Raw genomic sequence first — 17,008 nt, 5'->3', positions numbered from 1 at the left:
CAGACTCCCTCCCCTAAGCCAATCACAGTGCTACAGTGCAGCGTTGTGATTGGTCCGAGCACTGTGGTTTGGCGCTCAGACAGGGAACAGGAGCCTGGGCATGTTCCTCACTGGGCAGTGTAATGCAGCCTGGGGGGACGGACCTGCAAAGTGCGCATGGCTGTTGGCCCCCCCCCCCTCCCGACGGGCGGCCAGTCATGTACACTTAGGGGCCGATTACGAATTATGTAGTGTAGAAAGCATTCCGACTGAATCTGTTTTGGAGTGCTTTCCGACTGACTGGTTCGTGGAGTCCGACCAACTGATTACCATGGTTCTGAAAACCGTTCGGTCGGCCTCCCATTGCCTGCTACGGGCCCCCAAAGTCAGATTCCGACAGTCGATCCATGTTGGAACTACAGATTCAGAAAGGCTGTCTCAATACGACATCCTAATCGCTAGGTCGGAAACGCAGTCGATCGTAATCGACCCCAGCCCTGCCCCGCCCCAACCCAGCCCTGCAGCTACCACAAATAAAATGATAATAACAAAGTTATCATATTGTTTTTTTATTTTTTCACTGCTTTGAAAGCAGTGGGGCGACGCTCTTCTGCCTTAGCGGAGGAGCCGCCCCTCAGAAATTGGCATGTATATCTTTGCATATGGAAAAATAGTTCTACAAAAGCTAGTCTAGAAAGAAAATTCTCCAAACATTTGTCAGATGAGCTGCGTTTGCTGATAAGTAAGACTCGCTATTCTGTAAAATATCTCCCAGTGAGGAGAAAATCTTTTCATGGGTGAAACATAACTGAGAAACTTTGCAAACCGTGATTATCAGGAACCTGTCAACGCTTCTTTGGTTTAAAAACACAAAACAAAAAAACCCAATAGGCACAGTTCTGAAACCAGAAGTGGTAGAACAAACGCAAGGGTTTCAGGGCTAAATTCTGCTCCCTACTCAAATACCTACAAGTTATTAGCCAAAAATGATATCCCTCTCACATTCTTCCCTGATAGATTCTGGGCTCTGTCAGTAGAAAATGTAAGGAATAAAAGGCAAAACATGCTAATTCCGTGTGTTAAAATACCAATTCCACACATGTTCTGCCTCATGTAAAAACTCAAAAATAGGAGGTATTTACCACCTGTGGTAAATACCTCACCATCGAGTAATGGTATTTATCAAGTCTGGTAAATACCATGCCCGTTTTCGCCTAACATGTAATGAGGGCCTACACATTATGCAATGTAATCTTCTATTTTAAGGTCTGTAAGATTAGTGACTGATTTCAGAATATCTAAATGCTCAGAGCGGTCTGATCTACTTTGTTGGATCCGAAATACAAAGTTTGCATTTGCAAAAAGTGGTCACAAATTGTGCACGGTCTTTTGCGAATAGAAATTTAATTTGCAAATTTACCTACTTACCGATTGATGAGTTCACAAAATTCCAAACTGAAGTGGCTGTCCATCCATCCAACCTACCTCATTAATATTCATGAGGTAGGATTACGACTGGATTACAACACAGATATGTTGGATGGTAAAAGGCATTTCCTCATCTTCATAGGCCACACATTCATGTGTCACGGTAAAGCCTTCCAAATGTTTATGCAGGAATGGAATGTGTGCGGTGCAATCCATATTACAGTAAAGGACACAAGAACATCTGTAACTTTTTCTGTAATACCAAAGTGCCCCAGGAGGCAAACATGGCCGCTACTGCCTGCTCTTCTCCTAGGAACTTTGGGTACTATGCAGACCATGGGGAGCTTACCATATGACTCACTTCAGTGTCATGCATAATGGATTAATTCCTCTGCCAATCACATGGTCCACTATAATTTACTCAAATGGATCAAAAGCAATGAAAATTGCTACAGACTTTAACCTGTTAAGTGCTCATGACGAGCTCAGCTCATCATGATTCACAGTGGAGCTGTGCTCATGACGAGCTGAGCTCGTCGCCACGGCCCGCCCACGCGCGATTAATTCCCCGCGTGCGGAAGAATTAATCAGTGGGCGGGGTCGTGACGAGCTCAGCTCGTCATGAGCACAGCTCCACTGTGAGTCATGACGAGCTGAGCTTGTCACGAGCACAGCGGTGCAGCGTCCCCCCCCCCCCCACCCCCTTCTGCACCGCGGGGAAATTATCCCCGCAGGGAAGGGGTTAAACTATGCTGTGGCAGAAAGTTAAGCCGCCACCAGCTGTCGATTGCTACAATTAGCCGTTTAACTGTACAGCAACTATTACCTTCCTCTCCCTCAAATTGTAAAGCGCTCTGATATCCTTCGGGGTCATGTTCGCGCTATATGAAACTTTATAAATAAAATAAATAAACAAGCCAAGCACCCAAATAATTTAAACATTCATATTTCATGGACTGGGGGAAGGCTTTTTTCTGCAACAGAAAACAAAAACCTTAAATATTAAATATAATTCAAATAAGGATGCTTAGAACAATTTCTTGGCCTTATTTTCTTTTATTTTACTATTAACACAAATCCATGTTCACACCACAAGTAACTGTTCTCAAAGCTGCAGTTGTTTCCACTGACACTCGGACTTTAGAAGAATCACAGATATGTTGCATCTCTTGTTAAAGTTCATTATTTTGAATCCTACTGTACCTTCTAATAAAACACATGTAATAAACACAAACCTTGTTCAGCAGGGGTGCTTTTAATGGAATGAGGTGTTGTTGCACAGTTTACCTTCCTGCATGCTGCAATTGACCCTGCAGTAGAATATGGTGCTCGACTGTTAAATAATTCCAGTGGCCGTAAATATATACAATGCATTTGGTATTTATGGCGGTAGGCCAAAAAGTTGATCCCACTCTCTTAAGAGTTGCATAAGCCACCCTTGAGGAGCGTGCTACCTTCCAAAAAGTGCTTCAACACCTCATCAGGGGTAGCAAGCGCTATATAAATGCAAACCCTTACCCCTCTTCTAACCCTCCACTATCCTTTTTATTCCAAATAACAGACTAACATGTCCGTCGCTCAAATCCATTTCCCTATACTAATTCACCACTAATCCTTTTTGGGTTCCGGAGTAGCGTGCTACTCGACGAAAAAGGGCTTCGACGCCTCGCCATGGGAGGTAAGTGCTATATAAATACAATTACAATTCACTCATCGATAGGTCACAGTATATCTTATGGGGGAGTAAAGGTAGCTCAGTGGGTTGTCATGTCTGCTGTAGAGAAATATATCCAACCTGTGGCCACATGTTGAGATCTCTGTGGTGCTGGCTCACCCTTTCATCCTGTGGAGGTTGTTCAACACTCCGTCCATCATTTCCTTTGGTTTTTGCTTTGTTCGCCATAAGTTGGCAGGGTATGCTCAGACATGAGTCCCTTGCTCACTTTGCCACTGGATTCAAGCAAGCCTGGCTGAAGACGGCTGAAATGCCAGAAACCGGTCCTAGGAAGCTTGTTTCCGGTCCAGGGAAGTCACGGCTTGGCAGTTCGGGCTAGACTGTTCCCATGAGGCACAGGGTCAGACTGATTTGCATATGGCCATGTCTGAACTGGGGTGGCAGAGTGGGCTAAAGAACGGTGATGGATCAAACCCAGATCTGTTGACTGGGTGCGAGTGTTTGATTGGTTCTGATGCTCCGTCCATCACCACCCCCTTTTGTACCGCTTAGTTCGCCATAAGTTGGCAGGGTATGCTCAGACGTGAGTCCCTTGCTCACTTTGCCACTGGATTCAAGCAAGCCTGGCTGAAGACGGCTGAAATGCCAGAAACCGGTACTAGGAAGCTTGTTTCCGGTCCAGGGAAGGCATGGCTTGGCAGTTCAGGCTGGACTGTTCCCATGAGGCACAGGGTCAGACTGATTTGAATATGGCCATGTCTGAACTGGGGTGGCAGAGTGGGCTAAAGAACAGTGATGGATTAAACCCAGATCAGTTGACTGGGGGTGAGTGCTTGCAATGTTCAACACTCCGTCCATCATTTCCTTTGGTTTTTGCGAGGTTGGTAAATAAACACTGTTAGTTAATAGGGACATGTTGCTCTAGTGTTGGTTATTTTTATGGCTCAGGTGCATGTCCACTGCCAGCTTAAGTAACCACTGCTATCATTACTCAAGTTCAACAGTGCTTCTTTTCTAAACAAGTGAAGGATGAAAGGCTGAGTCTCCCCGCCAGGATTTGAAAAAGTTAATCTGCAGTGTGCGCACATCTCTGCAGTAGGTGCACAACCTATTGACCCGCCCTGTCACTTATTTTCTAAGATTCGCGAGATTTAATGAGGTTGTTTGATATGGAAGATTCTGGAATGCAATCCGGGGAGCTTGCTGGCACAGGCCTCAGAGGGCAGCGCCGGCCTGTGACGTCATGCCGCAGACGGCTGCTTCGCCGTAGATGACTGGTTCATCCTCCACTGACCCCAGGCGTACCTCGTAGGGCCACCTTCCCGGAACAGAGGCCGCCGAGAGAATGGCCCCTTTGTGCCGACGGGTCATAGGCGCCTTGTTGTGCCAAAGACATCCGAGGGAGCCTGGAATAATTACACCCCCTCCCTCAGCCGACGACCTTTATGAAAGGCAGATATCCAATGCCCGGATGGCTTCCATAAAGAGAAACTATTTGAGTGATCTCATCAACAGACAGGTAGCGAAAGGAAGTTTATGACAGGTGTGCGCTCCCTGGCACCGGCCCCCTTGAGCGGGCACTGAGGACGAGGCGGAGAAGGCGGCCATTGTGAGGATTGCAGACAGGAGGCCCAGTGTGTGCTGGGGAGAATGACAGCCAATGTGGGCCAAAGCTAGTCCGTCTTTTGTGTTGCTGTACCCTGCGTTGTTTTAATATTTATAGCGCAATTACTTGAGTTTCTGGCGCTGTGTGTGTCTGACTGGTGAAGGTGTGTGCGTGTGTGTGTGGGGGGGGGGGGGGAGGAATAGGTGTTGGAGGGTAGCGTTGATTTAGGTCATAGCAGTCAACTGTGTGTGGGGTTTGTTCCAGTGCTTGACATGAAAATATATACGTGCGTCTACGTACCATCAAAGAGTACTTTAAGGGAACTCCATAAGTGCTACTACTCCATCTCTTTACACGACAAGTGCTGACACTCCGTAATTGGCAGTACCTGCTCATACAAAGCACTGGGGTGGACCAACGGTGCGGACCCTTTATACCTACGTCAGCTTGAGGTCCCAGGCTGGAGCCCTGGTGGTGTGGACACCCATGTGTCACCCGTAAAGCCTCCCAAGTGATCATGCAGGCATGAAATGTGTGTGTGGTGCAATCCATATTACAGTAAAGGCACGCACACACATCTGTAACCTTTTCTGTAATACCAACGTGCCCCAGGAGGGAAACATGGCCGCTACCACCTACTGTTCCCCTAGGAACTCTAGGTAATTTGCAGTTTTGGAGCACGGACTGTATGCGCACCAGATGTCATGTACACGGGCAGGAGTACATACGTGCATGGAGAGTGTAGCATCCGTTGCAGGTCATGCCCCGTTGCTTCCGCCCACTCACTTTTCCGTTGGGCAATTGCTAGATTATTGGGCTGGCTTGACAATGCAACAGTTACAAGACAATTATGTGAGCATCACTATAGGGTGCTTTGGCCCCACCACATGTTGGGAGCCAGGAGGACATGTTTTAATTGGACAGAAGTTGCGTACTTCCACAAAAAAGTGCTTGCCTTCCACTCCGCTGCCATCACTTTATTTACCAAGCTTAAACAAAAACAGGACCGGTAGTAGGGGAAATCTGCGCAGGGGAGTGATAAAAGTAGCTCCAATAGGTATCTTAATTAATGCTAGTGCTCAAGGGTCACCATACAACGACCACCTCACGTTGTGAACTGTAGGCGAAGGCCCACATAAATACAAATTAAACAATTGGTAGCCCGAGAAAATAGCATGCAAGTAGAAGCAACAAATAAAGTCCAAATATCAGTCCTGGTTGCATTCTTCTTTTATTCCAAATTTGCAAGGTATCTTTCAATAATATCAATCTTCTTAACAAAATGACTTCAAGCCACAGACCTTGCCAACACGCGTTTCGTCCACGAGACGCACGCACGAGGATCTCTCTGTGGATGACTTTGAAGTCAGTCCCAGGATATGTGACTGATTGATTGCGATGACTTTTAACCTGTAATATTGAAGCTTGGAAGATATGGGTTTTACCAGACGAATGGATATGCTTTGAATATGAAATTTTAGGAATTCAGAGGAACTGTCTTGACGTTGGCTTCTATTTTCGATTCTCATGAATATTTGTTCTTTTGCCCTGATGAAGTCCATGGCGAATAGCCGCGTGGACGAAACACGTGTTGGCAAGGTCTGTGGCTTGAAGTCATTTTGTTAAGAAGATGGATATTATTGAAAGATACCTTGCAAATTTGGAATAAAAGAAGAATGCATCCAGGACTGATATTTGGACTTTATTTGTTGCTTCTACTTACATGCTATTTGCTCGGGCTACCAATTGTTTAATTTTTATTTACCAAGCTGCCTATGCTTGAACTTTCAGGGGCCGACACATGACTATGTAATGCTATTAAAGTATCGTAGGGCCCGATTACAAGTCTGGCGGTCCAAGGACCGCCAGACTTGCGAGGATGCGGCGGTGGAGGTCCAGCCACCACTGCACTGGTGGTCCAACCACCCGATTAGGACTTTGGCGGTCAGACCGCCATTGCACCGCTACAACCGCCAGGGAACCGTGTTCCCTGTCGGTCCCGAGGCGGTCTGAGGGCTGCAATATGCTGATTGGTGCCCTGAGGCACTGCCAAGCGTATTACGACTTTCCTCACCGCCAGCGGTGTCATGGAGGTTCTTTCTCCATGTAACTGCTGGCAGTGAGGGAAGAAACTGGGCCCTACAGGGCCCTCTCTTGCCCCTGTGCACAGGGGTGCATGCAGTGGGGTACATGTTTATGGCGCCACTCTAGTTGCACCCCGACGAGAAGGAATGCATGATGTGGTGCATTCCTTCCTATGCAGGAACATGCACTGCGGTGCGTTTGAGGATCACAATGAGCCTTTGAACAGCACCGCTGCGGGACGGCCACGATGCCCGCCAGAGCACTAAATTACTTGTAATCGGGTGGGTGGGCTGCAGCTACTCTTGGCGCTGTGGGAACATGGAAGTGACGTGCCATCCACTCGGACAAAAGTCATAATCAGGCCCATAGATAGTTACATAATGTATGGTGTTTTTCTCTCGGAACAGCACAAATGGGAGGAGGGCAGTCATTGACCTGCATGGATTTTTAGGTCTGGCTTGACAGCATTACTGTCACCTGACCTATTAACCTACATCATTCTTACTCTACAGTTCTTTTCTTCCACTCAAATACATATCAATTCCCATGCCGTCTATTTCTAATGTTTCATAATACTATTAAAGATTACTTTAAGGCCAGACCTAAAGGCATTGCCAATGCTTGTTTTTGTCATGCAGCAGTGATTTGCTGCCAGGTTGCTCTTCAATGAAGAAAGCAGTTTATCTCTCACAAATGGTAATGTTTTTTTATTTACCAATCAGCTGGTGAGCAACATCTTGTAACTGTACATTTAAAAAAAAAAAGGAAAATGGCTCAAGCATTATTACGCTGACATGCACATAATTCCTCATGCCTACAGTGCGAGGCTGAATAACGCGGTTGCTTAATCGCGCCTTTCTTTGTGCTGATGGTGCGCAGCACTACAAAGAGCATTTTGCTTTTTCCTGATGCTACATTACATCGAGAAAAAAGGCAACAAAAGAACCACGCGAGACCTATTGGCTTTGCCATTGCTTGTGCCCCATGCCATAAAGGGAACTCGGACTGCACCCAGAGTAGTTGATTGTGAATTACACAAGCAACTACTGTTGAATAAGAGAAAATCATTGTACCGATGTGCACAATCACAGTAGTGCAAGTGCAACTGTGCAAATACGCAACTGGTGCACTTCACAAAGTTGGAAGGTTTGGGTATTCTCACAACTTTCTTAATTGGGTAACTTTCTGCTTAAAAAACATTTTGTGTGATCTTTTTTTTTTGTGTGTGTTCTCTCAGTTGGTTTAGGATTGATTTTGTTCCAAAAAACAACTTTTATAATATTTGTATTTTTTATTTTACCTCTTTAAAAAAAATCTCTATGAACTTTGAGTTTTCTAAGTTGTATCTCACTCGAGTAGGTGCCTGTACATTCACAATTTCTGCCAAAATGATGCTTGTGTCTGTTTTATTTCATTATGTGCACATTACTAAATAAATGCAATTAACGATCATTCCTGATTTTTGCAAGGGCAATTTCTATCTGGATATAGCTGGAGGAAAATGCAGGCTAACCAGTACTACTGTTTTCACAATTGATTGGGAAAAGTATTTCGCACACTATTCCACAAGTAATGACCAGGTAATTAACATTGGACTAGAAGTGAAGCTGTAACCACACACATACAATTTCTACTTAACCAATAGATATATATTAGCAAGGCAGAAGTGCAGTATAGGTCTGTGCGAAATTCACGTAATCCGTAATTATATGAGAATTTGGGAAAATTGTGCAACATTACTCGCAATTACGCGAAATGTAAATCCACTATTTTGAAGCCAGGACACATGTTGTGCCTAAACCAGAGCCTCAACCAGCAGCTGCTCAAGTTCTGGTCATGCACACTGTTACTGTGTGCACGTGCTACATTTTTGCAGCAAATGGCACGCAACGTGCGTAGCAGCGTCATTTGGGAATTTCAACTAACGAGCGTAATGCGAACTTTCTGAAATAATGCTAGATATGCCGGTGTAATGGAAATGTATCCCTAACCTAATGAATCTAAAAATCTACTAATTAGTCTGAACATTTGAATAAGGCATGGCCTCAAAAGAATTCTGGAATTGGATTATGGGTCAGTCGCATGGAATCTAGGTTACTGAATAAATGGACAGTGATAAAAGCTACTCCAATGCACAACTTCTGAGAAAACTAAACCAAGCAGAACCTAAGCAGAAGATAATGTACAATGGATGAAATTGAGCATTGGATTTATTTTCTTCCTGGAAAATCTAAATTTAATGAGTAAGAGCGATAAGGTGGGATTGTTGGCAAATGTGGGCGAAGTTCGATCAAGCGCGACTTCGGTGTTGGCAGTGAGTCCTGGATCCAGCAATACTTGGGCCAAATGGATGCACGATGTGGAGTGGCCGAAGCTGGAGATTTTCACCGCCAGAAGGGTAATGGAGACGGATCCTGTGCTCTCGCCCTGCCCCTGGCATCGAGAAGCCTGCTAAGAGATGCATTAACCCGCACAGGCTCGTTGCTCGCGCCAAGAGGTTGTTGGTTCGATGACCCAGGTCAGTGCAGCTGCTTGGCCAACCATGACCCTTTGGCTCCACTTTCTTTATTCCACTGGCTCAGTAAAAAGAGAATGCAATTTAGAGGCAGGAAGAGCATGGAGTGATAAGGGGACATTAAAGAGGGGAGGATACAGGGCACCCTCTACAGCTTTAAACCTGCCCACATTTTTATGTATTCACCTCCTTTATTCTTCACAGACCCTCGCCTTAGACCAATAATGGCCCAAAACATTCTGCAAGATGTTTTTGTTGAACAACTCTGCACTGGCACAATGCAATTTTTTGCAGTTTAGTGTAAATTGATTTTTTTTTGTCAATAGTCAATTGGTGAAAATAACCTGTAGACCGATTAAATCTATTTTTTTAATATAAGAACAATAGGTTATTATATTTATAACTATTTAAGGTGTTATCCCTATTAGGGGATATTGCGCTAGAATATGTCTGTTTAGCAGGATAAAGACTTTAATCTTAGTATAATTACATATAATTTAAGATGTTGTAGATCTTTCTCCTGACAAGAAATAAAGTTCTCTTTATATTTTCTTTTACAGTTATTTGTTGGTTTGTTTCTGATGCTATGGGCATAAGAAAATATTATGCACCAGAGTGACGGGAGGAATGTGGAAAATTGACTGTAGGTCAGGAAGACAGGGATTGGGTTTGGGCAGATTGTGTTGCGGCATTCCGAGTCCACACCGCCGTGAAGGCAGCCCTCTGTGAGCGGGCTCAGTTTTACTACCATATGACTTATAACACGAACCCTATTTACATTGTAGTATTTTAATCAAACGGGACGTGTTCTTGTTTACATGATATACATTTTTTGATCAATTTATTCACTAGTGTGCATCACACAACAAAGCACGGAGCATGATTTTGTCACTGGCACCAGTCGTATGTTCAGATATATTTTTCATTAAATGAAGAGCGTTATCTCATGTAGAGGGACCATTGTATTTATCAATACTTTAATACCCCAGGTCCCTTGTGATACTTGGGTTCCCTTTAATTCCAGTACAGTGCCCCCAAAGTTTTACTACCCACATTTATTGCTGCTGCAGAGAAGTAGTACCCCTGAGTACTGCACCAGACATGGAAACCTGATTTATTTTATAGGTTCTTTTTGAAAACTTCTTGCCCATGGAATCTTAGCATATAAATATATTTTTAAAAATGCTGTAGAACTTCAGTTTGAGAACCCGCTAAACCCTGCTGATTATTATGGTGCGACCAACTTGCTGCAAATATGGTATTGCAAAAAAAAATTCTAGAGATATCTTTACCTGATTTGTGCAGTCAAGGGTCCAGGTTTTCTTCCCATCTGAGATGAGTACACATATATGGCAATTTAATTAGAAAAATGTAGGTCTAGTTTTACTTGGCTTTTATGCCAGGGCTCATGAGATGCAGAGCGATAAATCTCACGGCAAAGCGGCTCAAACAGGACCGCAAGCGCAGCGTCAAAGGCCTTGTTAAGAGCTGAACTCCTGCTAATATATGCAAAGGGGGAGCAGCATGGTAGCAACCATGCACACACCCACTGATTCAAGAAAAGGCAGATATCGGACCAGCCAACTTTAAAATATATTTTCACAGTGTGAGCGAATGGTTGGGGGTGGAACAATTGGTGGGGGAGGAGTATTCTTTTGAGTCAATATCTGCTCCTAACCTCACCTGAAGTGCAAAAAAAATAAAAAAGCTTCCGTACGTCAGAGGGGATATCCTTGCTGGATATTAGCCATGCCGCTCCACCACACAGGAGCTGGAAGTCCATACTTTGAAGAGGTTTCCAGCACACTGGTGTTGCACCGTGTGACATCTGTTCTTCTTGGGATGGCCGTGAGAAAATTGCTGATATCGTGTGGTACGAGATGGCACAATGGGATTAGCCAGGCCTAAAATATTCTAAACTAGCCTTACAGATATGTATGCAATACTAGTGTCAAATGATAGCAGATACAAACAATCGACAAGCAGGCTATGACATGATAGTCCCATGCATAACGTGTGATCTCGACAAAATTAAGCATTTGATGTTGGTCACCCGTGGCTGGATGTTGTTGCCTACAAATTTGTATCAGATCATGTACCTCGAGTACAGATCTGAGATGCATTTTGCTTGCCCTTGTACAGTGGCGTAATGCGTAGTATTTTTCTCTAACCGCATTTTGCGCAGAAGTGTGGTTGACATCAGCAGATTCAAAGTGTACAGGACGTACCACAGATAGGTAAGCAGCAGGTCTTGGCATTACTGCATGCTGACGATGCTGTGCTATTAGTTTGTGTACACCGTAATTGAAGCAGTTATTACAGTCCCTTTCTTCTTGTACATCATCTCTTGAGATGGACATTAACTACTAAAATTTCCATATCATGGTGTATGGTACCAGGAAACAAAATTTGAGACCTATTTGTTTTAATTCGAATTCATTGTCAGCTGGGCGCAGTTTTCCATATTTGGGAGTCTATTTTGACTCCAATGGAGCCTGGGATACTAATATTCGCAGTCGATTGGCGCTCTTTTCAGTCTGATCCCTCTGGTTGTGGGCAAACTGATAGTGGCTTTCCTAGAAATGTATAATACACAATGTGTGCCAGCTGCTACCTATGGTGCTGGGGTCCGCAGTAGCCACCTATCGTCAGACAGAAGAAAACCACTTCTATCGGAGGTTATTATCCCAGCTCCTCAGCTGTACCCATTTTGTTTGCCATGAGGAGTTGGGCTTAAGATATGTTGAGGATGTTATTAGAAACAAGGGAATCCAATTACAATGGTCAGTGACCTATGGTATCAGTAAGTTATAAACACAGTGGTCCCGAACAAGGACAATCGGAGTGGGGAAAATAAATATAGACTTAGAATCAGTTCTATATTCTTCTGTCCAGCCGGACAGGATCAATTTTAATATTTCAAATACTTAGCAACAAATAAAGTGGAGACGCAATCCTGCATCCAGTAAGGTGTACATATAACAAAACAAAAGGCTCAGGCAGAACTGAATGCTTGTAAATAATACAATAATTTAAGCAAGCATAGATGTAAGGAGACACAGTTACACATGAGCAATGATAAGTAAAATTGCGTTTGCGGTGTTAAAAGACTCGACGACGTTTCGATCCCATGAAAGCAATTGTGGGATCATCATCAGGACATTACATTACATGCCAATGTGAATGCCTGTGAAACAATAAAGGAAAGGGGAAAAAGGAACAAGAAAAGGGTCAATGCGCAATAAGGTTTGAGAACAGCGAATGGGCCATGCAGTTGGAAGTGAGGAGTGAAGGTCATAGAATGGCCAGACACAAGAAGGGGGCTGGTGTGGCCATGTGGTTGAAACTGTGACCGGAATGAGGAGACTGTGTATGCAGAGTGCATAGTGCTATAGGAAGTGACTATGTAGACTTACCCTCTGCTAGATTTATTAATAAGGGGATGTAAGGAGAACGGGCTAGCCAGCGCGTCGATCCATTGAGGAAGTAGCAACTGTGAGGAGTTGCAAGCGGAAATAATGATATCTAAGAAGAAGTGAAGTAATGGCGAACATTTAGAAGGGTTTGTCACGTGTGCTAGGGAGCCGATAAGTGTCCCAAAAGTGCTCTAGTGCGATGCTTACCGTGGATTGTGCTAGGCATAACAATGGAAGTGCTTAAATGTGGACTGCTGCGGTGTGTCCAAGCGGGATCCAATAAACTAAAAGAGCGTGCTGAATGTGAGTCCCATGGAAGTTGGGCAACTGCAATGGGTGGCCTGCTGAAAAAAGGTTTGATGAACCTATGACAAAATATAGGCAAACTTTAATAAGGGATACCGAGTGTTGTAAAAAGTGATGAAGGTCTAAAACGCGCTGCCTAGGTGGTGCAGGGCATATCAATGAAAATGCCTCAGTGTGGACCGCGGCGGCGTGTCCAAGCGGGAGCCAGGTAGCTAATGGTTTCGTTGTGGCTAAGCCGACTATGGGAGATCGCGATCCTGTTATGAGTCACATGATCGGCAAAGAAGTGCACAGTGAGAACGCCCAGGGAGTGGCTGCCATGTTGGAATGGTGCCGATTGTGAAGGGAGATGCTACTACAGAAGGCAAGCGAACGTGGCAAGATTAGGAATTTGAGAAAAGTAATGGACCAGCCAAAAGAGTGAAGACAAGCCCAAAAGCGGGAGAAAAAACAAGAAATCAGCAGTAGATGGTTGACAGTTTATTATCAAATAAACGCAGGGTTAAAAATAACGAGTTACACTTCTGTCATAATTATCAAAGCAGCAGCAAGGTTGAAATCAAGAACAGTAAGTAATTACTTGTACATAGAAACTCATAAGCGCATATTCAACAGGGGGTGCAGTAAAAACGATTGCCAAGTTTACACAGTGAGTATCAGATAAGGTTTGGAAGGCTGGCAGGGTAAGGGGAAACAGGGTAAGGAGACTTAACAAAAATGCAACTGTTGGTTTGAACAGCTATTACAGGGTGGTCCAGTCCCCGAGCCGGTTGAGTCCCGTACGTACACTACCAGTACGGAGGATCCACTTTAGTTCTTCTTTATAGAGTAGTTGCCCAATGTCTGCGCCTCTCGGTGGTGGTTTTACCACACTGATGACAGTCCACCTGATGTCGTCTTCATAGTGTCCTGCTCTCGTGAATTGTTCGACAAGAGGGGCAGTGGGTGTTATGCAGCGAAGCCGGCTGCGATGTTGGCAGATCCTGATCTTTACCTTCTGGGTAGTCTGCCCAATATAGATCATGTCACATGGGCATAGGATAGCGTACACAACATTACAGGTATTACAATTTGAGAATATGATACAATTACCACATTTGGCATGTCCAGATAGGGGTTCAAGGCCCCAGGGCTCGTCCAATGTTGCTGCAGGTTTGGGAACGGGTAATGCTGCCCTAACCAAAGATGTGTTGATGACAACATTAAACTTGCTCCTTTGAGACTTTGGTTGTCAATTTGGAACAATACTAAGACCACTTTAAATCAACAAGCGCTTATGGATTACAAAAACTATGATTCTGGCAAGCACATTCCATTGCTTGCTTATGTCAATCTATGTTTTTCTCGTTTGGGCAGGCCTTCTCTTTTTAATGACCTCCTCCCCCCTTCGGCCAGTGCATTACCAAGTCAGATTTGACTTGGTTAAAGTGCACTTTCGGCGATGGCGGCCCGCCGATGAGGGATGCAGATGAACTTAAAAACCCTACTAGTTAACCCCTGTTGAAGTGAACCATATTTACTGCTTATGTCTAACAAATGGGACTAACCCTGTTATTGAAATTTAGATTTGGCAATATGCAGAGTCTTCTCTGTGTTCCTTTGGATCAGTATAGCGGGGTCAGTTTCCCTGGTTTGTCCTTGTGATAATGTTTCTCAGCAAACAATTTTACATTTTATACTTTTCTGTAATTTTTACCCTGAATATACCAGGCTTTTTCTTTTACTGGTTTTGAAAATGTACAACTTTAGATTATGGCGACCTGCCATACTCTTTCTTCAGACATTATAAGACCCTCATATTTGTGTGGCATTTGTTTTTATTTTTTGTTTTAATGGACTACTGTTGGAAATGGCCCTTTTTGCAGGGTTATCCCCAAACGTTTTGCTTTTTCCTGACCTGTCTTTGTTGGTGTTAGGACTCTGGGAACTTTACCACTGCTAATCGATGATAAAGTGCATATGCTTTCTGTGTATATTGTGTTATTGATTGGTGTTTCCATGATTGGCATATTTGATTTACTTAAGTCCCTAGTAAGGTGCACTGAAAGTACCAGTGCCTGTAAATCAAATGCTGCTAGTGGGCCTACTGCGCTAGATTGTGCCGCCCACATGAGCAGCCGGTAAATTTAACTCAGACCTGCCACTGCAGGGTCTACGCGCAGTTTGTAACTGCCATGTCGACCCGGCAAGTGCACCCACTTGCCAGGCCCTAATCTTCCCTTTTCTTAAATGTAAGACAACCCTAAGGTAGGACCACGGTACCCCTGTGGGCAGGGTGCTGTGTATGTTATGGGTAGGACATGTGCCTGTGTGTGCGGCATGTCCTCGTAGTGAATTACAGTGCATTTCGTTTTTCACCATGGAAAGGCCATATGTCCCATAGGATTGTATGAGAGTTTATTTATAACATCTTTTTAAATATAACTTCCCATTGGGACAAGATAGAAAAAGTTTAGTATGCCTGGAATCCGAATGTAAAAATGCATCTTTTAGTAAAGATGATTTTTGTTCTGCGTTTGAAAATACCACTTTTAGAAAGTAGGTATTTTCTTGCTTAGCCCTCCTGTGTGCCTCTGCTGGGTTTGTGGATTGGCTGTCTGGTTTTGGAGTGACAGGGGCTGGGGAGGTGCAGTCTCTCAGACAGCTACCAAGGGGGGTTAGGGGTTGATGTGTGTCCTGCCTTTCCTGGATGAGGCAGGGCTGGGCTGAATAGACCTGGGCTGCATTTAGAGTAGTGGTAGGAGATTTCCTTGCACCTGAATGGGCCTGGTCTGCCTTGAACAATGCTGTCTCCACCTCCTGCCAGGAAGCTGGCCCAGAGAGGACAGAACTGGTTTGGACTAAGCACAGACACTCTCTGCCTTAGGGAACAAAGAGAAACTGAGTATAAATATGGCTGCCCAAACCTCAGAGCTTTAAAACTCGCTGGAATCCAGGAACCTGCCAAGAAGATTAGCTGGAAGAGCTGTCAGGAGTAGTACTGCCCCTTTGCTGTGGTGTTGCTTTGTTGGGTTGGCCTGCAGTTGCTGCTCCTGCCTTGGGCAGTCAATGGACTGGACTGAACTTTCTTTTACTTCTGCTGAGTATCTCCAAGGGCTTGAAGTAGAGCTTGCTTCCTGTTTTGAAGTCTCGGGGACTGCAAAGACTTCACCAACCTCTGGGTACCGCTTCTTGAACCGCTGTTTCAGTTGCCACAGAGAAGGATACGCAACTGACTCAGTCACTGGCTCTGTGTCCTGGCGGCACCGCAGAAGGCACCATCCGCATCTCGCACCACAACCCTGGTCTCACTGACAACCAACGCCACCGAGCCACTGCTTGCACTGTGACCTGTGGGCACCACACTCCGCACCGCTTCACTTCGCCATCCTGGTCTCACCAACGCTGTCGTTGACTGGGGGCACCGCTCGTAAGTTTCACGGCTCACTGCCTGGTCCAACACAGCAGTCTGGGCTGACCGACGCCAGCTCCCGCTAACTGGCTCTGTCGCTTGCACCACAACCTGTCAGCACTGCATCGAGCACCCTCTTACCCTGCACTGTAAGCCTTGTCTCACCAACATCGTCTGGAAGATCGTCACAGAGCCGCTGCCTGCACCGCATCGAGAGTGCACTGCACCGCTTCCATTTTGCAACGATTGCCACGACGGGCTCGCACCAACGTGCCAGCTGCAACGAGAAAGGTACTGTTACCGAGTCTTTCCACACTTTAGCTGGCCTGCACGGACGCGGTCGACTGGAACTGTTAGACTCTGTTGTTTTCAGCATCGAGGTAGCCCCGGACGGAGCTACCGACTCATACAAACTGTGTGTTTGAGGTATTTCTGCTATTTTAAGGATATCTTGCAAAGTATATATTTTTAAGTACTGTATGTGGATTCTTATCATTTTGGATATGTACAAATATTGGATATTTTTCTAATCTGGTGTGGTGTTCTTTAGTAGTGTTTTCACTGTATTACTGTTGGTTATGTGCAAATGCTTTACACGCTGCCTCTG

At 44.8% G+C, this 17,008-nt stretch overlaps 1 protein-coding gene across 5 annotated transcripts in view; it reads left to right on the top strand.

Moving 5' to 3' along the window:
* TMPRSS9 (transmembrane serine protease 9) overlaps positions 1-17,008 on the top strand; it is a 154,907-nt gene that overhangs the window by 20,467 nt on the left and 117,432 nt on the right. For 2 of the 5 annotated variants that reach the window (XM_085639793.1, XM_085639790.1), the window contains exon 1: positions 4,354-4,601. The exons of the other annotated variants lie outside the window; for them this stretch is intronic. The gene's annotated coding sequence lies outside the window, so the exon portion shown is untranslated. Of the gene's footprint in view, positions 1-4,353; positions 4,602-17,008 lie in introns of those variants that run through there. 5 annotated transcript variants of the gene reach the window in all.

This window comes from Triturus cristatus, chromosome 12 (genome assembly GCF_964204655.1).
Source record: "Triturus cristatus chromosome 12, aTriCri1.1, whole genome shotgun sequence".
Classification (NCBI taxonomy): Eukaryota; Metazoa; Chordata; class Amphibia; order Caudata; family Salamandridae; genus Triturus; species Triturus cristatus.
Note: the sequence above shows the minus strand (reverse complement) of the source record. Positions and strands in the feature narration are given on the sequence as shown.